We start from the raw sequence: 13,698 nt of genomic DNA on the forward strand, positions 1-13,698 counted from the left end.
ACCGGGTGCTTTGCATTTATGTGGCTAAACTTGAGCCGCTTCGGTGGTGAGCAAAGTCCTTTCCACAAAGAACACATATCACTCTACCTTTATCAATGGTGCCATTGGGGCATTTTAGAAATGTAAATTCCCCATTCACCTTTCACATGCTCGTCCATTTTCACTTCTCTTCTCCACTACTCACTGCCCCCCACACCTGTCCAGCTACAATGGGAGACTACCAGAGTCTGCTAACCACGCCCACACACAGTGACAGCCAATCAATGTCCACTTCAAGGTGGAAACACAGAAACAGAGATTTCAAAATAAAGCAACTCGCAAACAGAAAAAGTAAAGTTAGAGATCAAAAACTAGATTAAGCGATTAAAAAAACGTGACGCACTAAATATGCCTGTAATTAATCAATCGATATTAACGCGCTAATTTGACACCCCCAGTAATAATTGCTCGGGGGTCATGTTCTGGGTCTCTGGAAAGCGCCTAGAGACAACTTCTGTTGTAATAGATGCTATATAAATAACATTGAATTGAATTGTTTCTGCTGGCAGAAACCATACAGTCCAATGCAATGGTTAAAGAAAAGGTGTAGTCATGCATAGTCAATTTCTGGTCATGAGAGACTTTGTTGTGGCAAAATCATCAAGATATAATATTTCCAGGAACACTGATGAGTTTTTATGAGATTAATAACCGCTGTAGAGGGACTTTAAGTCTGTATGATAGTTTTCCATCCATTGTCTATCCCATGTATTACTTTTTAGGGTCACAGATAACTCCTGCAGCCTAAACAATTGTTTTAATCTAACTTCATGAGTACTGTTGAGTTTCTTCTGTTTGGGCGACAGAAGTTTCCACTGTGTGGTATGACATTATCCAATAGACTAATTTATGAAGGGAAGGGGCCCAGTAACAGAACCTTGTGGTGGTCCATGACTAGTTCTGGTGTCTGAAGTCTTCAAATTGAAGAAGACATGAACAAACTAAATTATATCAGCTAGATATTGCCTAAAACAGCCTAATACAGTTCCTTAACTTGTTACCCCTAGGTATTTTGGAGGTGAATTTCACATGAACAGGCCTATCCAAATTAAATCAACAATATCTCCACAATTCTAAGGACAAAATGCATAATCTTGGTCTTAATGGATAGCTAAGACCTCACAGCATACATTTCCTGTGTCAGAAAAATTATGAATGTTCACACTCCTGAGCAAATTGTGATTAACGAAAGGAAAAAAATTACATTTTCATCCTTGTCTAATTTCTCTTAAGTTTGCACAGTGAAAAACACCATGATATGAATGCATCTATGCATAAAGATACCACTCTCTGAATTCAGTAACTCCTTGACTACAAGTGTACCAAGTTAAACGAGAATAGCTTAAATCCCTGACATCTAACAGGACAGTTACAGAAGTATATTCATTGTCTGAGAACATGAAGGGAACATTGATAACTTAAATCAAGATTATGGCTTTAGAAGCACATTATTTCTCTACAAATTGCTTCAAAGTTCACTTACATTGTTTTTTATAAGAACTTTAGAAATACAGGGGAGATTTTATTATATCTTTATTTGGCTAACACTCCTGGATAGATTTTTTTTTTTATAAAACAAAGGTTAAATTACAGCAACCTTGAAAGCCTAGCAAGCCAATAGACTGATTAGATCCAAAATGTAGATGTTGATTGAGGGGAAAACTTCTTTGAATACCCTGGTTGTGTTTAGAACTAAGAAATTATTCAATGTTTTGGATGAAGTTGCCATTGTTGCTACCAGCCAAAAGGCCACTAGTACAGAAGCAGTCCAGATATAAAGCAGTTTCCACCATCATTTCCAAAACTGCTCCTATTGATGACATGTCAGAGGCAGGAATGAGAAGGAAAGCATGAATTATCGTTCTTCTAAAAATAATTAAATAAATAAAATTAACTATTTTGTTTGTGAAAAATCTGATGATCGCTACTTAAAATTTAAGGAATACAGTACATGGTTCAGCGGAGATGAGTCTTGGTCAGTCTGGCTACTGTTTTTTAGCTTTGCTAAAAGCTGACTTTCCAGACTAAATTGGGTTTTTCCAAATTAGCTCAGTCACTTTCTTTCTTTTCTTCCTCAAGGTCTGCTCCAATGTAGGCAGCTGATATACTAAAGGGCCTATAGGACTATCTTGTCCAGTCTTTCCAGTCAAAATGAACTGAAAAATGAAATTAACCTTTCAGCTACACTCTTTATGCTGTCTGATTTATGTTGTTCCCCTAAACCATGCTTTCAGATTTTTACATTATATATAGTGATACCAGTCCTTTGGAGACTTATGTTAGCAAACTCGGACTTTTCATGAAAAAGCATATCTACTGTGGAATGTAGGGCTTTCAATTGACTAAGGCCCAATCTCAATACTCCCCCTACTTTTCTTCACTCGCCCTTCTTTTCTCCACTCGCCCTTCTTTTCTTCCCTACCCCCTAAAAAAGAAGGGGGAGATTTTAGGGCACTTGAGATCTAGGGCACTTGGCCCAGGTGCCTGTCCCATTTCTCCTACTCCCCCTCGTTTTCATCCCTAACCTGATCAGGAAGCTGAGAGCCAAAAGCTGTTTTAATTTCAGCTGTAGCGCTGTTAATATGGCACTTTATTAAGTTTTAATATTTTTTCAGGCATAAAGGTAACCTTTAAGATCCGTAACCGGGGCTCAGTTTATCCAAATAACGCCTGTTAAGAAATTTGGCCCGATGTTTTCGGAGATGAGAAGAGCCCCCGCCCCCGGGGAGCAGCAGCAGCTCACAGCCCGAGAAGAGACGTGTCCGCCGGGTCAAGCTGCTCCGTCGCCCCGGGAGAGAACTCTCTCTGGGACGCTGCTCTGTTGAGAATTACGCTGGCTGAAATAAATCATTTAGGAAGATGTTGGTTTAATAGATGAAATCTAACAGTTGTAGCTACGCCTGTTAAGAAATTTGCTCTGAAATTTAGAGATTTCTGTCTGCCGGCTCCGGAGTTTAGGTCCGCGTTAAATCGACGCAGCCTATGGCGTAGCTTACGTAACCTACGGCGTCGCTTACGTAACCTACGGCGTCGCTTACGTAGGTTACGTAACCATATTCCGGCGCGTTCTTAGCGAACAACGGACAAAAAAGGGATTATGTACATTCACTGAGTGAATATTATGAAAGTAAAATATTGGTTTGCGCCGAGAAATGTAATCAAAATGCATTTTTATGCAGAAACTAACTCAAATAATTGATTTTATTCCCAAAAAAATAAGAAATGTCCGCCATGTTTTTTTTTTTTATTCAGTCCGCAAATGACGACGAAAAGCATTCTGGGAAATTTTCATACCCCCTCGCTCGCCAAGTGAGCATCTGAAATCCCTCGATTTGAAGGGGCTATTCTCAGCCCCTAGCCCTCGTTATGCCCCCTCCCCCTTGGTGAAAAGAGGAATTGGGACACCACTACCTTCACGGGAACAGCGCAAAAGTTAGGGTTAGTGAAGAAAACGAGGGCGAGGGGGAGTATTGGGACGCAGCCAAAGACTGTGTCATACCAAGGGGTCCATAAAAAACCATCTGTCCTTTGAAAACTGATGGGATCTCTTGAAAACCAAAGAGAAGTATATGAATATAGTTAGCTTAATGTCAGTGAACCAAAACCCTGAAATGCAAAAAAGATCACAAAAGTGAAACTCTGCTCATCCCCCTAGGGAAGAGTTGGCGCTTATATGTAATCTACTGAAAACACAGCTGCTGCTTTCAATCTTTTATTGTTTTGGTATTATCTTCAACCAGTCTGTGTGCAATCATGTCTTAAAAGTTTTTTTTTCAGATTCAGGTCTGGGTCATATGACATGTATGTTTCTTCATGTTTATATGTATTAAAGTATTTATCTATTAAAGTGTTTACCTCATGTATTCAATGTGTTTGGCCAGTGCAAGTGATTTCTTACTGATCTGAAATGTAACTGACTTTGTTGCCCTCTGTAGTTTCAAATACACAATTACACATTCAAATATGGAGTGAGGTCTCATTTGAGGTTTTTCTGGAGAAACGTACACTTGTGTAAGCTCGTTAGGTTTTAATGAAAGCACAAAAATGTTTAATTAAGTGTGAATGGGTAGGCTGTGTTACTTGGACACTTATTTATTTGTGATACCATCGATAGTGTGGTAGATGTAATTAAACGAATCCAAGCATGACTTCGACTCCCCAATACACTGGTACTGATTAATCCAAATTTGAACAGAGCGTTTACTCAGCTTGAAAGTACCCAGAAACAGAACCTGGAGAAGCTCAGGTATAAGCGACATTTAAGGTTATCATTTTAACACTAACATAGCAAAAATGTGAGATTTTTTCGGTCAGTATTGATTTCTAGCAGTCTTGCTTGTTGAGGATTTAATTTCTTCTTCAGAAGTCTGGTGGTCCTCAGAGACTGATGCCTTTGCAAGGTCCTTGCAAATACAGCAAAGGATGTAGCTATGTATGGCAGGATGAAAGTGTGCAAGTGTGCAAGTGTGTGCATGTGTGGCTTTAACTTCACCTTGATGACAAAGAAGGTTTCAATAATTCAGCTCTCGGCCTCTGTTGTGTTGGGACAAATGGAGGCCAAGTCAATACGAAGTGCCCAAACCTGATGCAAACACAATCTGAAACACTGTGGTCTTGACCTTTTCTCTTTTCCACTTTCATTTCAACTTACGATGAATGTGTTTTGCAGCTTTGCTGCTATATCAGATAGTGTGCAGTGATAAGCGACAGGCTTGACTGCTGACAGGAAAAGCTGATACAGTGACACAAACAAGGAGAGATGTTTAGATGAGAAAAGTTGAATGTTTCACAGAGAAATTAAGACTGATAAGTAGCAGTAGCATAAGTAGCTGATTGGACTTCAGTGTCTTGCTGCTTCTTTAGGAAGAACAGAAGGAAAATAAAGATGTTGCACTTGAGTTAAAGGAAGCTGCAATGTTCATTCTTTCTCCTTTTAATCTTTTAGTCTATTTTTTTCTGCATGTGTTCGTAGATTGCCACCTCCTTCATACTGTATCTGACACCCAGAATATATGTGATTAATGATGTGGCCCTTTGGAACCTAGTTCAGGTATACATCTCAAGCTGCATTTTTTTCTTTTTTTCGCTCTCACCCCTCAGCAGGGTTTATTCCAATTACCCGGTTTCATTCAGAGGTCTATTTAAGGAGCAATAAGTACTTGTCTCTTGCATGACTTCTGATATCTCTCACCTGGAAAACTCATTCCCACCTCCTCTGCAGCTTCCACCTAATGTTCTACTCCAAATGTATGGATTGGGGGTTAAGTTAAATTCATCACCTTCATTGTCTCTACATATTCCTAATAAGTGGGGATTGATTAGATCGGAGCAGAGATACCAAAGCCTAAGGGATTTGATAGCAGTTTGAAGTCTTCATTGTGAGAATAGCCTGGCTGAGCTGTAGCTTATTCAAAAGCAACACTGTTATCTTTTCAATAACACATCAGTATTTAAACTGACTGAAAAAATGTTTAAGTGACAACTTGGCTACATGCTTCTGTCACATCAAGAATGAAAACGAAAAGATTTAAAAGCAGCCAGATAATTAATAACATAGTTGCTGTACAAAATACAGAGCTTTTACTAATCATTTTCTATATAAACACCCGTAAACTGTTTAATTTTATTGACTTTTTCTGTCACAGATGCTGATTATAACTTCACAGTGTCCACTGTAGATCTTGGTTTGATTGCTTACTATTGATTGCCCACAAGAGAGCAGACAGCAGGGTCACAATAAAGTACTAGTGCAAGCCACCTTCGGGCAGAGGCTTCAAATGCGGGCAGTTTCGAAGTCAATGAGGCAATGACAGATAGTACTGTGGGTGTTGAAGTTCTCATTTTCGATTTTGCTATATTTTATAATATTCTGTGTTGAGAATGTGTAATTGAGCTTTGTAATATATAGGCTTTGGTGTCAATATGCCCAATGACAGTGTTTTTAATTGTATTACTGTAATAGTGCACCACCATGGATAAAATGTTTTCCTTGGCAACGACTGAAAACTTGCCAATATCCAAGTGTTAGGTAATGCATATATTAACATCAGTAAGATTGTCTTCCTTTGAATGAGTAATTTATGAACCATATATGCATCTATATCTGAATGTGTAGCACAGTAGAAAATAAAATGATTGACTCTGCCCTTATGTTTCTTTGCAAGCTCACCACAGGTCAATTATTTTCTAATACTGACTGTAATCTTGTTTCATAAATAACAACGTAGTAGATCAAGTTTAAATTATCCAAAAATTAGGTTAAAATATGGTCAAGGTGATGTTTAGCAGCGCCCCTGAAGCAACTTCTCCCAAACTGAATGCAAATGACACTATGTTGACTTTACCAGAGTCTCGGTTCATAGACGGATGAGCAGAGGATGAAAGTCTCACCAGCCACCAAAACCAGTTCTTCTGGGAGGATACCAAGGGCTTTCCTGGCCAGCAGTGAAATACAATCTCTCCAGCGGGTCCTGTGTCTGGCTTAAGGCCTTTTCACCGTTGGACATGCTTGAAACACTTATCCAGGGTAAAAGAGCTTACAGAACAGATGTGTCTTTACCTTTAATGTACTACAGCAGTACATGTGACAATTGCAGTAAACAGAAATATCTCAGTAAGTTCAGAGGAGATGCTCCAGGAGTTCATGGTGTTAGGGTTAATGCTGAAGTTAAAGCTGACATTTATGCAACTATCACAGATGCAATAAAGTAGTAGTAGTAGTAGTAGTAGTGTTTATTTCGAATATGAATCATATAAAAAAAAGAAAGAAAATAAGACAATCGTCTTAACATGAGACATAACAAAGTACATATTCGAAAGGGAGTGAGAAGAAGTAAAACTTATAAACTCTCACCCCCTCTCCTTAAATATGACTAGCTAAGACATGCAAACATAACATTATGCAAACATAATTAAAAAAAATTAATAAAAATAAATAAAAATAAAAAAACAAAAACAATCAAAACAAGACAATAAAAACATTGTAGCAACATAAGCTACTGACTAGTGTAAGAAAATAAGGATAAAAATAGATAAATAAAAAATAAACACTGTATCATTGCACCCAAGCATTTTGCTCATCCCTGTAGGTTCACTCTGAAAAATAATATCTTTGTATTTTATTTTAAACAGTTAAATATTTGGACATTGCTTTTATTCCATTGAAAACTTGTTCCATAGCCTCACCCCGCTGACGGAAACACAAAAACCTTTCCTGTTTGTGCGTATTAATGTGACATGAAAATTACTTTTGCCCCTTAAACCATATCTTCCCTCATGAATACTAAATAATTTCTGTATATTTGTTGGTAACAGATCATTTTTTGCTTTGAACATTATTTGCGCTGTTTGATAGCCCACAATATCCATAAATTTGAGTATTTTGGACTTCAGGAATAATGGGTTTGTGTGCATCCTCAGCATGCAAATCCTCGACTGCATCATACTTTCATACTTTTAAAATAATATGTTTTATTTTCATAGTAATTGAAAATAATTAGTGTGTGTTCATGTTTTGACACTGCTGTTATACAAAACATAACCACCTTTTATTTACTGTTGACATATTATGTAATTAGAAGCTGATTTATCTCTGACAGCATTGAGGAGTATGACATAAACAGCCAAGAGGCAATTCTTCATTTGTTGTTATGTGTTAGGGCATGCAGCACCCTCATAGCTTTTATTGAATGTATTTTTAGAATGCAAATGCAAAAAAACACTACAGTTATATTTACACAATATTGTTTTGTGTAAAACGGAGTGAGAAGGGAATAGTTCAATTATTATACAAGTGCCGGGAGACTGTAGCAAACTTCTGTTTTTATCATTAAAAAAACGCCCCAGTTTTGCCGGTCTCTCACTGCAGTGCGCATGACTGCGACCTTGCATGAAAGTGACTGATAGTTGTCGCTGTGTATGGAGGCAGAGAGCTGAATTATTGAGGGCTTGTTTTTCATCAAGGTCCAACAAAGGCAGCACACACATACTCAAACACTTATGTGCACTGAAATACACACAGTCATTCACTCCCAAAAAATAACTTCTGTGGTGAACATGGTTGGGGCACAGAGGTCAAAATGAAATTCATTATTCCTTCAGGGTGTGTGTGTGTGTGTGTGTGTGTGTGTGTGTGTGTGTGTGTGTGTGTGTGTGTGTGTGTGTGTGTGTGTGTGTGTGTGTGTGTGTGTGTGTGTGTGTGTGTGTGTGTGTGTGTGTGTGTGTGTGTGTGCACTCACTATATACTATTTCTAATTCTACTTCATCTATGTCAACACCTGTGAAATGCATAGCTGAGGCCAGCAGACGCACCCACTTGTTTCAGTTTTGAGCCCACCAATGAAGGAAGGCCTTTCTCAATGAAAAACTAAAGATACTAAAATGATTCACTGAGAGCAAAGCTGAGACTTTGAATAGTTCCTGGCAGAGGCGATTCTAGGGTCTGTTGGGGCCCTAGGCAAAAATTTCTAGGGGGCCCCTCAAACCAGCGTTCATCACCGTTATGTTATAATAAACTGACACCAACGAAAACTTTATGAAATTTATATTTATTTACACACTGCTAATTTACACGCACAACACTGTGTGTAGTTTTTTTTTGTTTTTTTTGACACTGCGTACAGGTGGATGGCCGTGATCATGGGAATGACAACATGGGGCCCCTTAAGGGAGGTTTCTTACTGGCTACTGAGATGTCATTGATAATTGCCTTATGTTTGTTTAAGGAGGAGGATGTGGTCATTGCGGTTACCACATTTTGAGATCTGTACAGTAAAAACAGCCTTCAATATTTTTTTAGTCCCCAAAACCCCTGATAGGAAACACTTTTGTAATAAAAGTGATTATTAAAAAAAAAATATATATATATATTTTTTTTTTTTTTTTTTTTTGGGCCTCATGGGCCCCCCAACAACTTGGGGCCCCAAGCAGTTGCCTGCCTTGCCTGTTCACAAGCTGCGCCCCCGGTTCCTGGTCAGTGCCTGCGTATCTACTCCCCACCATCACCATCACCATCACCACCACCACCACCCACCCACACACACAGAATTGGAAATTGTGGTTAAGCAGTTTAATTCTTTGTATAAGAAATTTTGCATCTTGGCTTCTTGGGTTATTCAGGTGCTTTTGTCAAACTCCCAGGAGACTGTCATGTGCCTTCTCTAGAGAAATGGCTTCAGCTGGCTGCTCTTGCATAAAAGACTTAAGAGGTGGAGTGCAACACTGATGTCTGTCCTTCTGTAAGGTTCTTCCTTCTTCATAAAGAAACCCGCAGCTCATTTCATGTGCCCAGTCGCAGGTTGGTTTGCTGTTTGCTGCATCCTTGATCATTCAAAATGATATACAGGTGTATGACTTCTTTTGAATCCAAACGTCTGCTGCTGCAGAGTTATGAAGGCTGCTGCAACTTTTTTAAGGTGCCACAGATATTTTCAGTCAGTCTTCATTTCATTTCATGAAATAAGAATATATCTGTTTTTTTCTTGGTCATTTTGGAGAATTGTGTGTTGATAAGATGACAAAGAAACAACTGAAAACTGGAAACTTTAGTGGGATTTTATTCGCAGTACAAAAGAATTACATGTATAACACCAATTAGATGTAATTTGCCTTTCATGTCAGTTCTCTAACAAAATGTAAATACATGAACATGAGAGGGAATAAAACAGCCTTTGTGGCAGCATGTGTTCTAAAAGTCATGAAAAGTAAATCTTTCTTTTTTCCCCCAAGAAGTCAGCAGCCAACATAGTTTAGAGTGACTGTTTTTGATTAAAGGTTTGGCTGCTGTGTCTATGAAACAAGAAGAAAAAAGAAAGAAAATAGTCAGTAAACCCTTTGGAATTATAAACATAAATTATTATGGATGACTTCAATTTGTTACACTTGAGGTATATGTTTTAAAATCAATGACTGAATGTGATAGCACATATAAGCACTGGACATGTTTCAATTTTTCTAGGTGTTCAGAAGACTGAAGGGCAAAGAAGGAACAGAGCTGATCGATCCTACCACTGTGAGATTGGATTAACTGGAATCCAGTAGTCATCATAAACTATTGTTCAAAGCATTGAAAAGCTCAGCTCAGGAGTTTTGTATTTGTCATGACTGTCATAATGCATTTTCATTCGACTGTTACCAGAGATTGTATTAATAGAAATCTACAAACTGGCTGTGATGTCACCCATATGTTTGTGAAGAGTAGATTTGAAGCCCGGTTTTGTTGTTTTTTTTTTTAATTTATGGGGCATGGCATATTGATAGGAGGTACCTCCACCCGACCCTAGTTAATCTAAAAATAGGCAAATGGCCAGAACAAAGAAGCCTGGCAATCAGCTGCATTGTGCTATCTAATTTTACCTGACATTCATTCTTATCGACTCTTTCCAGCATCATCACAAACAGATGTCATGGGGACAGCCACAGCACTCTGACTGCCCCCAGCTGGAAGCAGTAAACTAAATGTCAACGAAATGTTTGACACTGTAGACTTGACACCTTAGATTTGAATTGTAGATCAATAAACCATCTATCTATCAATCTAGACATTCATGAAGCCATCTAAAACCTCGACCATAATAATGCGTGAATTAGAGGTGTATTAGGAGCTAATACATTTCTCCATCTGCTGTAAACTTTCGGCAGTCTAATTAAAACTGATCCGCTTTCACCACCTAGTGGTCATTTAAGGGACTGCACATATTTTCATTTACAGCAAACTGGGTGTGGCCCCTTGGCTTTGAGTAAGAGTAAACCTTTTCAGTGAAAAGACTCAAAATATTAGAAAACGGTGTGCACCTCGAGCTGTATGAATAGGGAAACTAATAAAAATGGTGGTAATAATCAAGTAAAAGTTTATCCTTTCAGCTTGAAAAATGTTGAGAGCAAAATTCACAGAGAAAATTCACAATAGGAAGAAGAAGGAAGAAGAGGAAGAAGAATATAAGTTTGAGTTGGTAAATCAACACACAGAAGAAAAAGCTTCATGAAGTCAAATCCTTAAAGGACAACAGAGTCAGCTTTGAGGAGGTGGCTTTGCACACAGCCCGTTAAAAACTGGAAGGAAAAGCTTTAAGCAGGGTATAAGATGCCAGCAAAACTTGAAGTTCAACTTCAAGTTGAACGACGGATGGAGGGAAAATTTCAGTCATAACTTCAAAGCTCAGCAAAAGTCTCCAGGTAGATAAAAAGTGCTGAGTGAAGGCAGAGGCTGAAGCGGACAGGTTTTTTGATATAGCAGACAAATTCTTACAGGAAATGGAGGAAACGCATCAAATCTTTATGCTGAACTGAAAAGTCAGCCAGATGGCCTCGGTCAAGAAAATCTGAAGTCGTACATGATGCTTGAAACAGAAAAGCAGAGGAAGAAGACTGCAAACTAGAGACACTCAAAAAAGAGGAGGCCTCTTTACATAGAGGCTAAGGATGACGGTACAAGAAACTCGAGTTTTGAGAGGAGTCCTCTGAATGCTCAGATAAATCTTTTAAGATTAGAGATTAGTCCTGTGGAAAAGAGCAATGTGAAAAAGATCAACAGACACACAGCACAGAAGAAAAACGGTTTCCAACAGGAAATAGTAGAAGTGCACTTGAAAATATAAATAAATTCCAAATATGCTAAAAAAAAATGATGTCCACTACCAGGGCTTTGACATCCTGTAAGGACATTATTGTCTGTTTAATCTTTGATTTTATTTTTCAAGGATAAAAAACAAACTAAAATAAGTGCTGCCGTAGTCAGACTGTCTTGTACGAATAACTAAAATGATATGACTACTAGTTTCACTACAGGCAACACCCAAAACACTTCTTGAAGTCACAGATGCGCTGCAGTTTTTTTTGACGTCTTATGCAGACCACTGTGATGCGCCTTCAACACTTAGAGTTGCATGTACATAAGCTATAGGTGTGGTTCGGTGGAAACAGGAAGATGAGAAGCATTTTTGCAGAAGCTTCACATACCGGTAAATGTCAACAGGAAGTGAAAGACTATGCAACTATTTCTCAAACGAAAAAAACATGTAAATAAAAAGTAGCTTTTACCACATTAGATAGGTAGTCCCTTAATTATAAGAAAAATGAAGCAACTTCTTTTTTGTCTGCATATATATTAATGGTTGATAACAGATTTGGCAAAACCTTAAAGTCACATATACAGTACAAGCATTTTGATCTCGCAACTGATTTTTTTTGTGCGTTTTTTTTTTGTGCATGGGTGTGTGTGAGAGTGAACGCGTCCTTTATCAGCTTCTTTACAGTCTACCCTATTTTATTAACCCCTGAACCCCTGATTCTACCAAAAAGAATTAAAGTCACCGAAAGTAAGATGCAAGAAAACAGAAAGGAAAGAAAACAGACAATACAGTGATGGGGGCAGTGTGGTAACTACATGCTGTCCTGTGATGTAAGTAAATGAATGTGTAGTAGTATTTGGAATAAACACCACACGACATGCACGTGTGTCCGATTAGGTTTGGGAGGTAGGGGGGCAGGTTAGGGGCAGAAAGGCCTCTCGCTCCTTTTGAGCCCATGGTGGCCACAGGAGCCCAGGTGCCGGGATGCAACCCTAACCCAAACAGGACCAACATGTCCCCCGGCCACGGATCAGGCACCAAGGCCGACATCCAAAGAAGGCCGCTGGGCAGTAGGGCTGTTCGATTAATCGATTTTAAATCGTAATCGCGATTATGTAATTAGAACGATGTTAAAACGTGAAAATCGTAAAATCGATTTTTCACTTTTTTTTTTTTTTTACCTTGTCTGCACACATATTAATGATTGATACCATATTAATGATTGATGGAAATACCTCTCAATACCTGCGACAAGTGCCCCATTGGAGAGGCTCTTTAGTGTAGGAGGGGGCGTTGTAACATGCCACTGGGCATCCATCCCTCAAGCCAGATGCCGTAGACCGGCTCGTGTTCCTTGCAAAAAACTTGCAAATGTGAATAGCAAATGTAATGACTGACATTACACACCTCTACCTCCTTCATGGGTTGCATTATTATTTAGCATGCAAAGAACCAGTTTAGTTTAATTAGAAAATGTCTTGTTTTATTTAATTGGAAATATAACTTACTGTATGTTTGCAAGTGCTGATTTGCTGATTTTTTTTTCAGAGATAAAACTTTATATTTTATTATATTTTTTTTTTCCAACTTATTTTACAGAGTTTTGCACTTTATTCATTCATTTTTGGTTTAATAAGAGCAAAGTTTGCACTTAAAGCCCAATGGGGCAAATGTTCAATAAAAAAACAGCATATTTGAAATCATTTCTTTGCCTTTTGTCAATTCACAAAATAATCGTAATCGTAATCGAAAATCGGATTTTGAGAGAAAAAAATCGAGATTTTTTTTTTGGGCAAAATCGAACAGCCCTACTGGGCAGAGAGATGTACAGGACTGCTGCCGACTGGACACGCCCCTGGCAGCACAGGGCACCCTGCAACCACTCCAGCACAGCTGCTTCAAATTGATTTGAAAATGCCTTACACATATAAATGTACTGTATGTAGGATAAGGACATAACATGTGAAGGGGATGGGTCCCTTGGTTTCCTTCCTTCATCAGTAGTCCCAGTACTCATGTGACAGGCCACAGCTAACTATGAACTATAGAACATTCTGTGAATGTGTTTGGTGAGGCCTATAGTTAGTGTAAA

The sequence above is a fragment of the Cololabis saira genome, chromosome 11 (genome assembly GCF_033807715.1).
Source record: "Cololabis saira isolate AMF1-May2022 chromosome 11, fColSai1.1, whole genome shotgun sequence".
Lineage (NCBI taxonomy): Eukaryota > Metazoa > Chordata > Actinopteri > Beloniformes > Belonidae > Cololabis > Cololabis saira.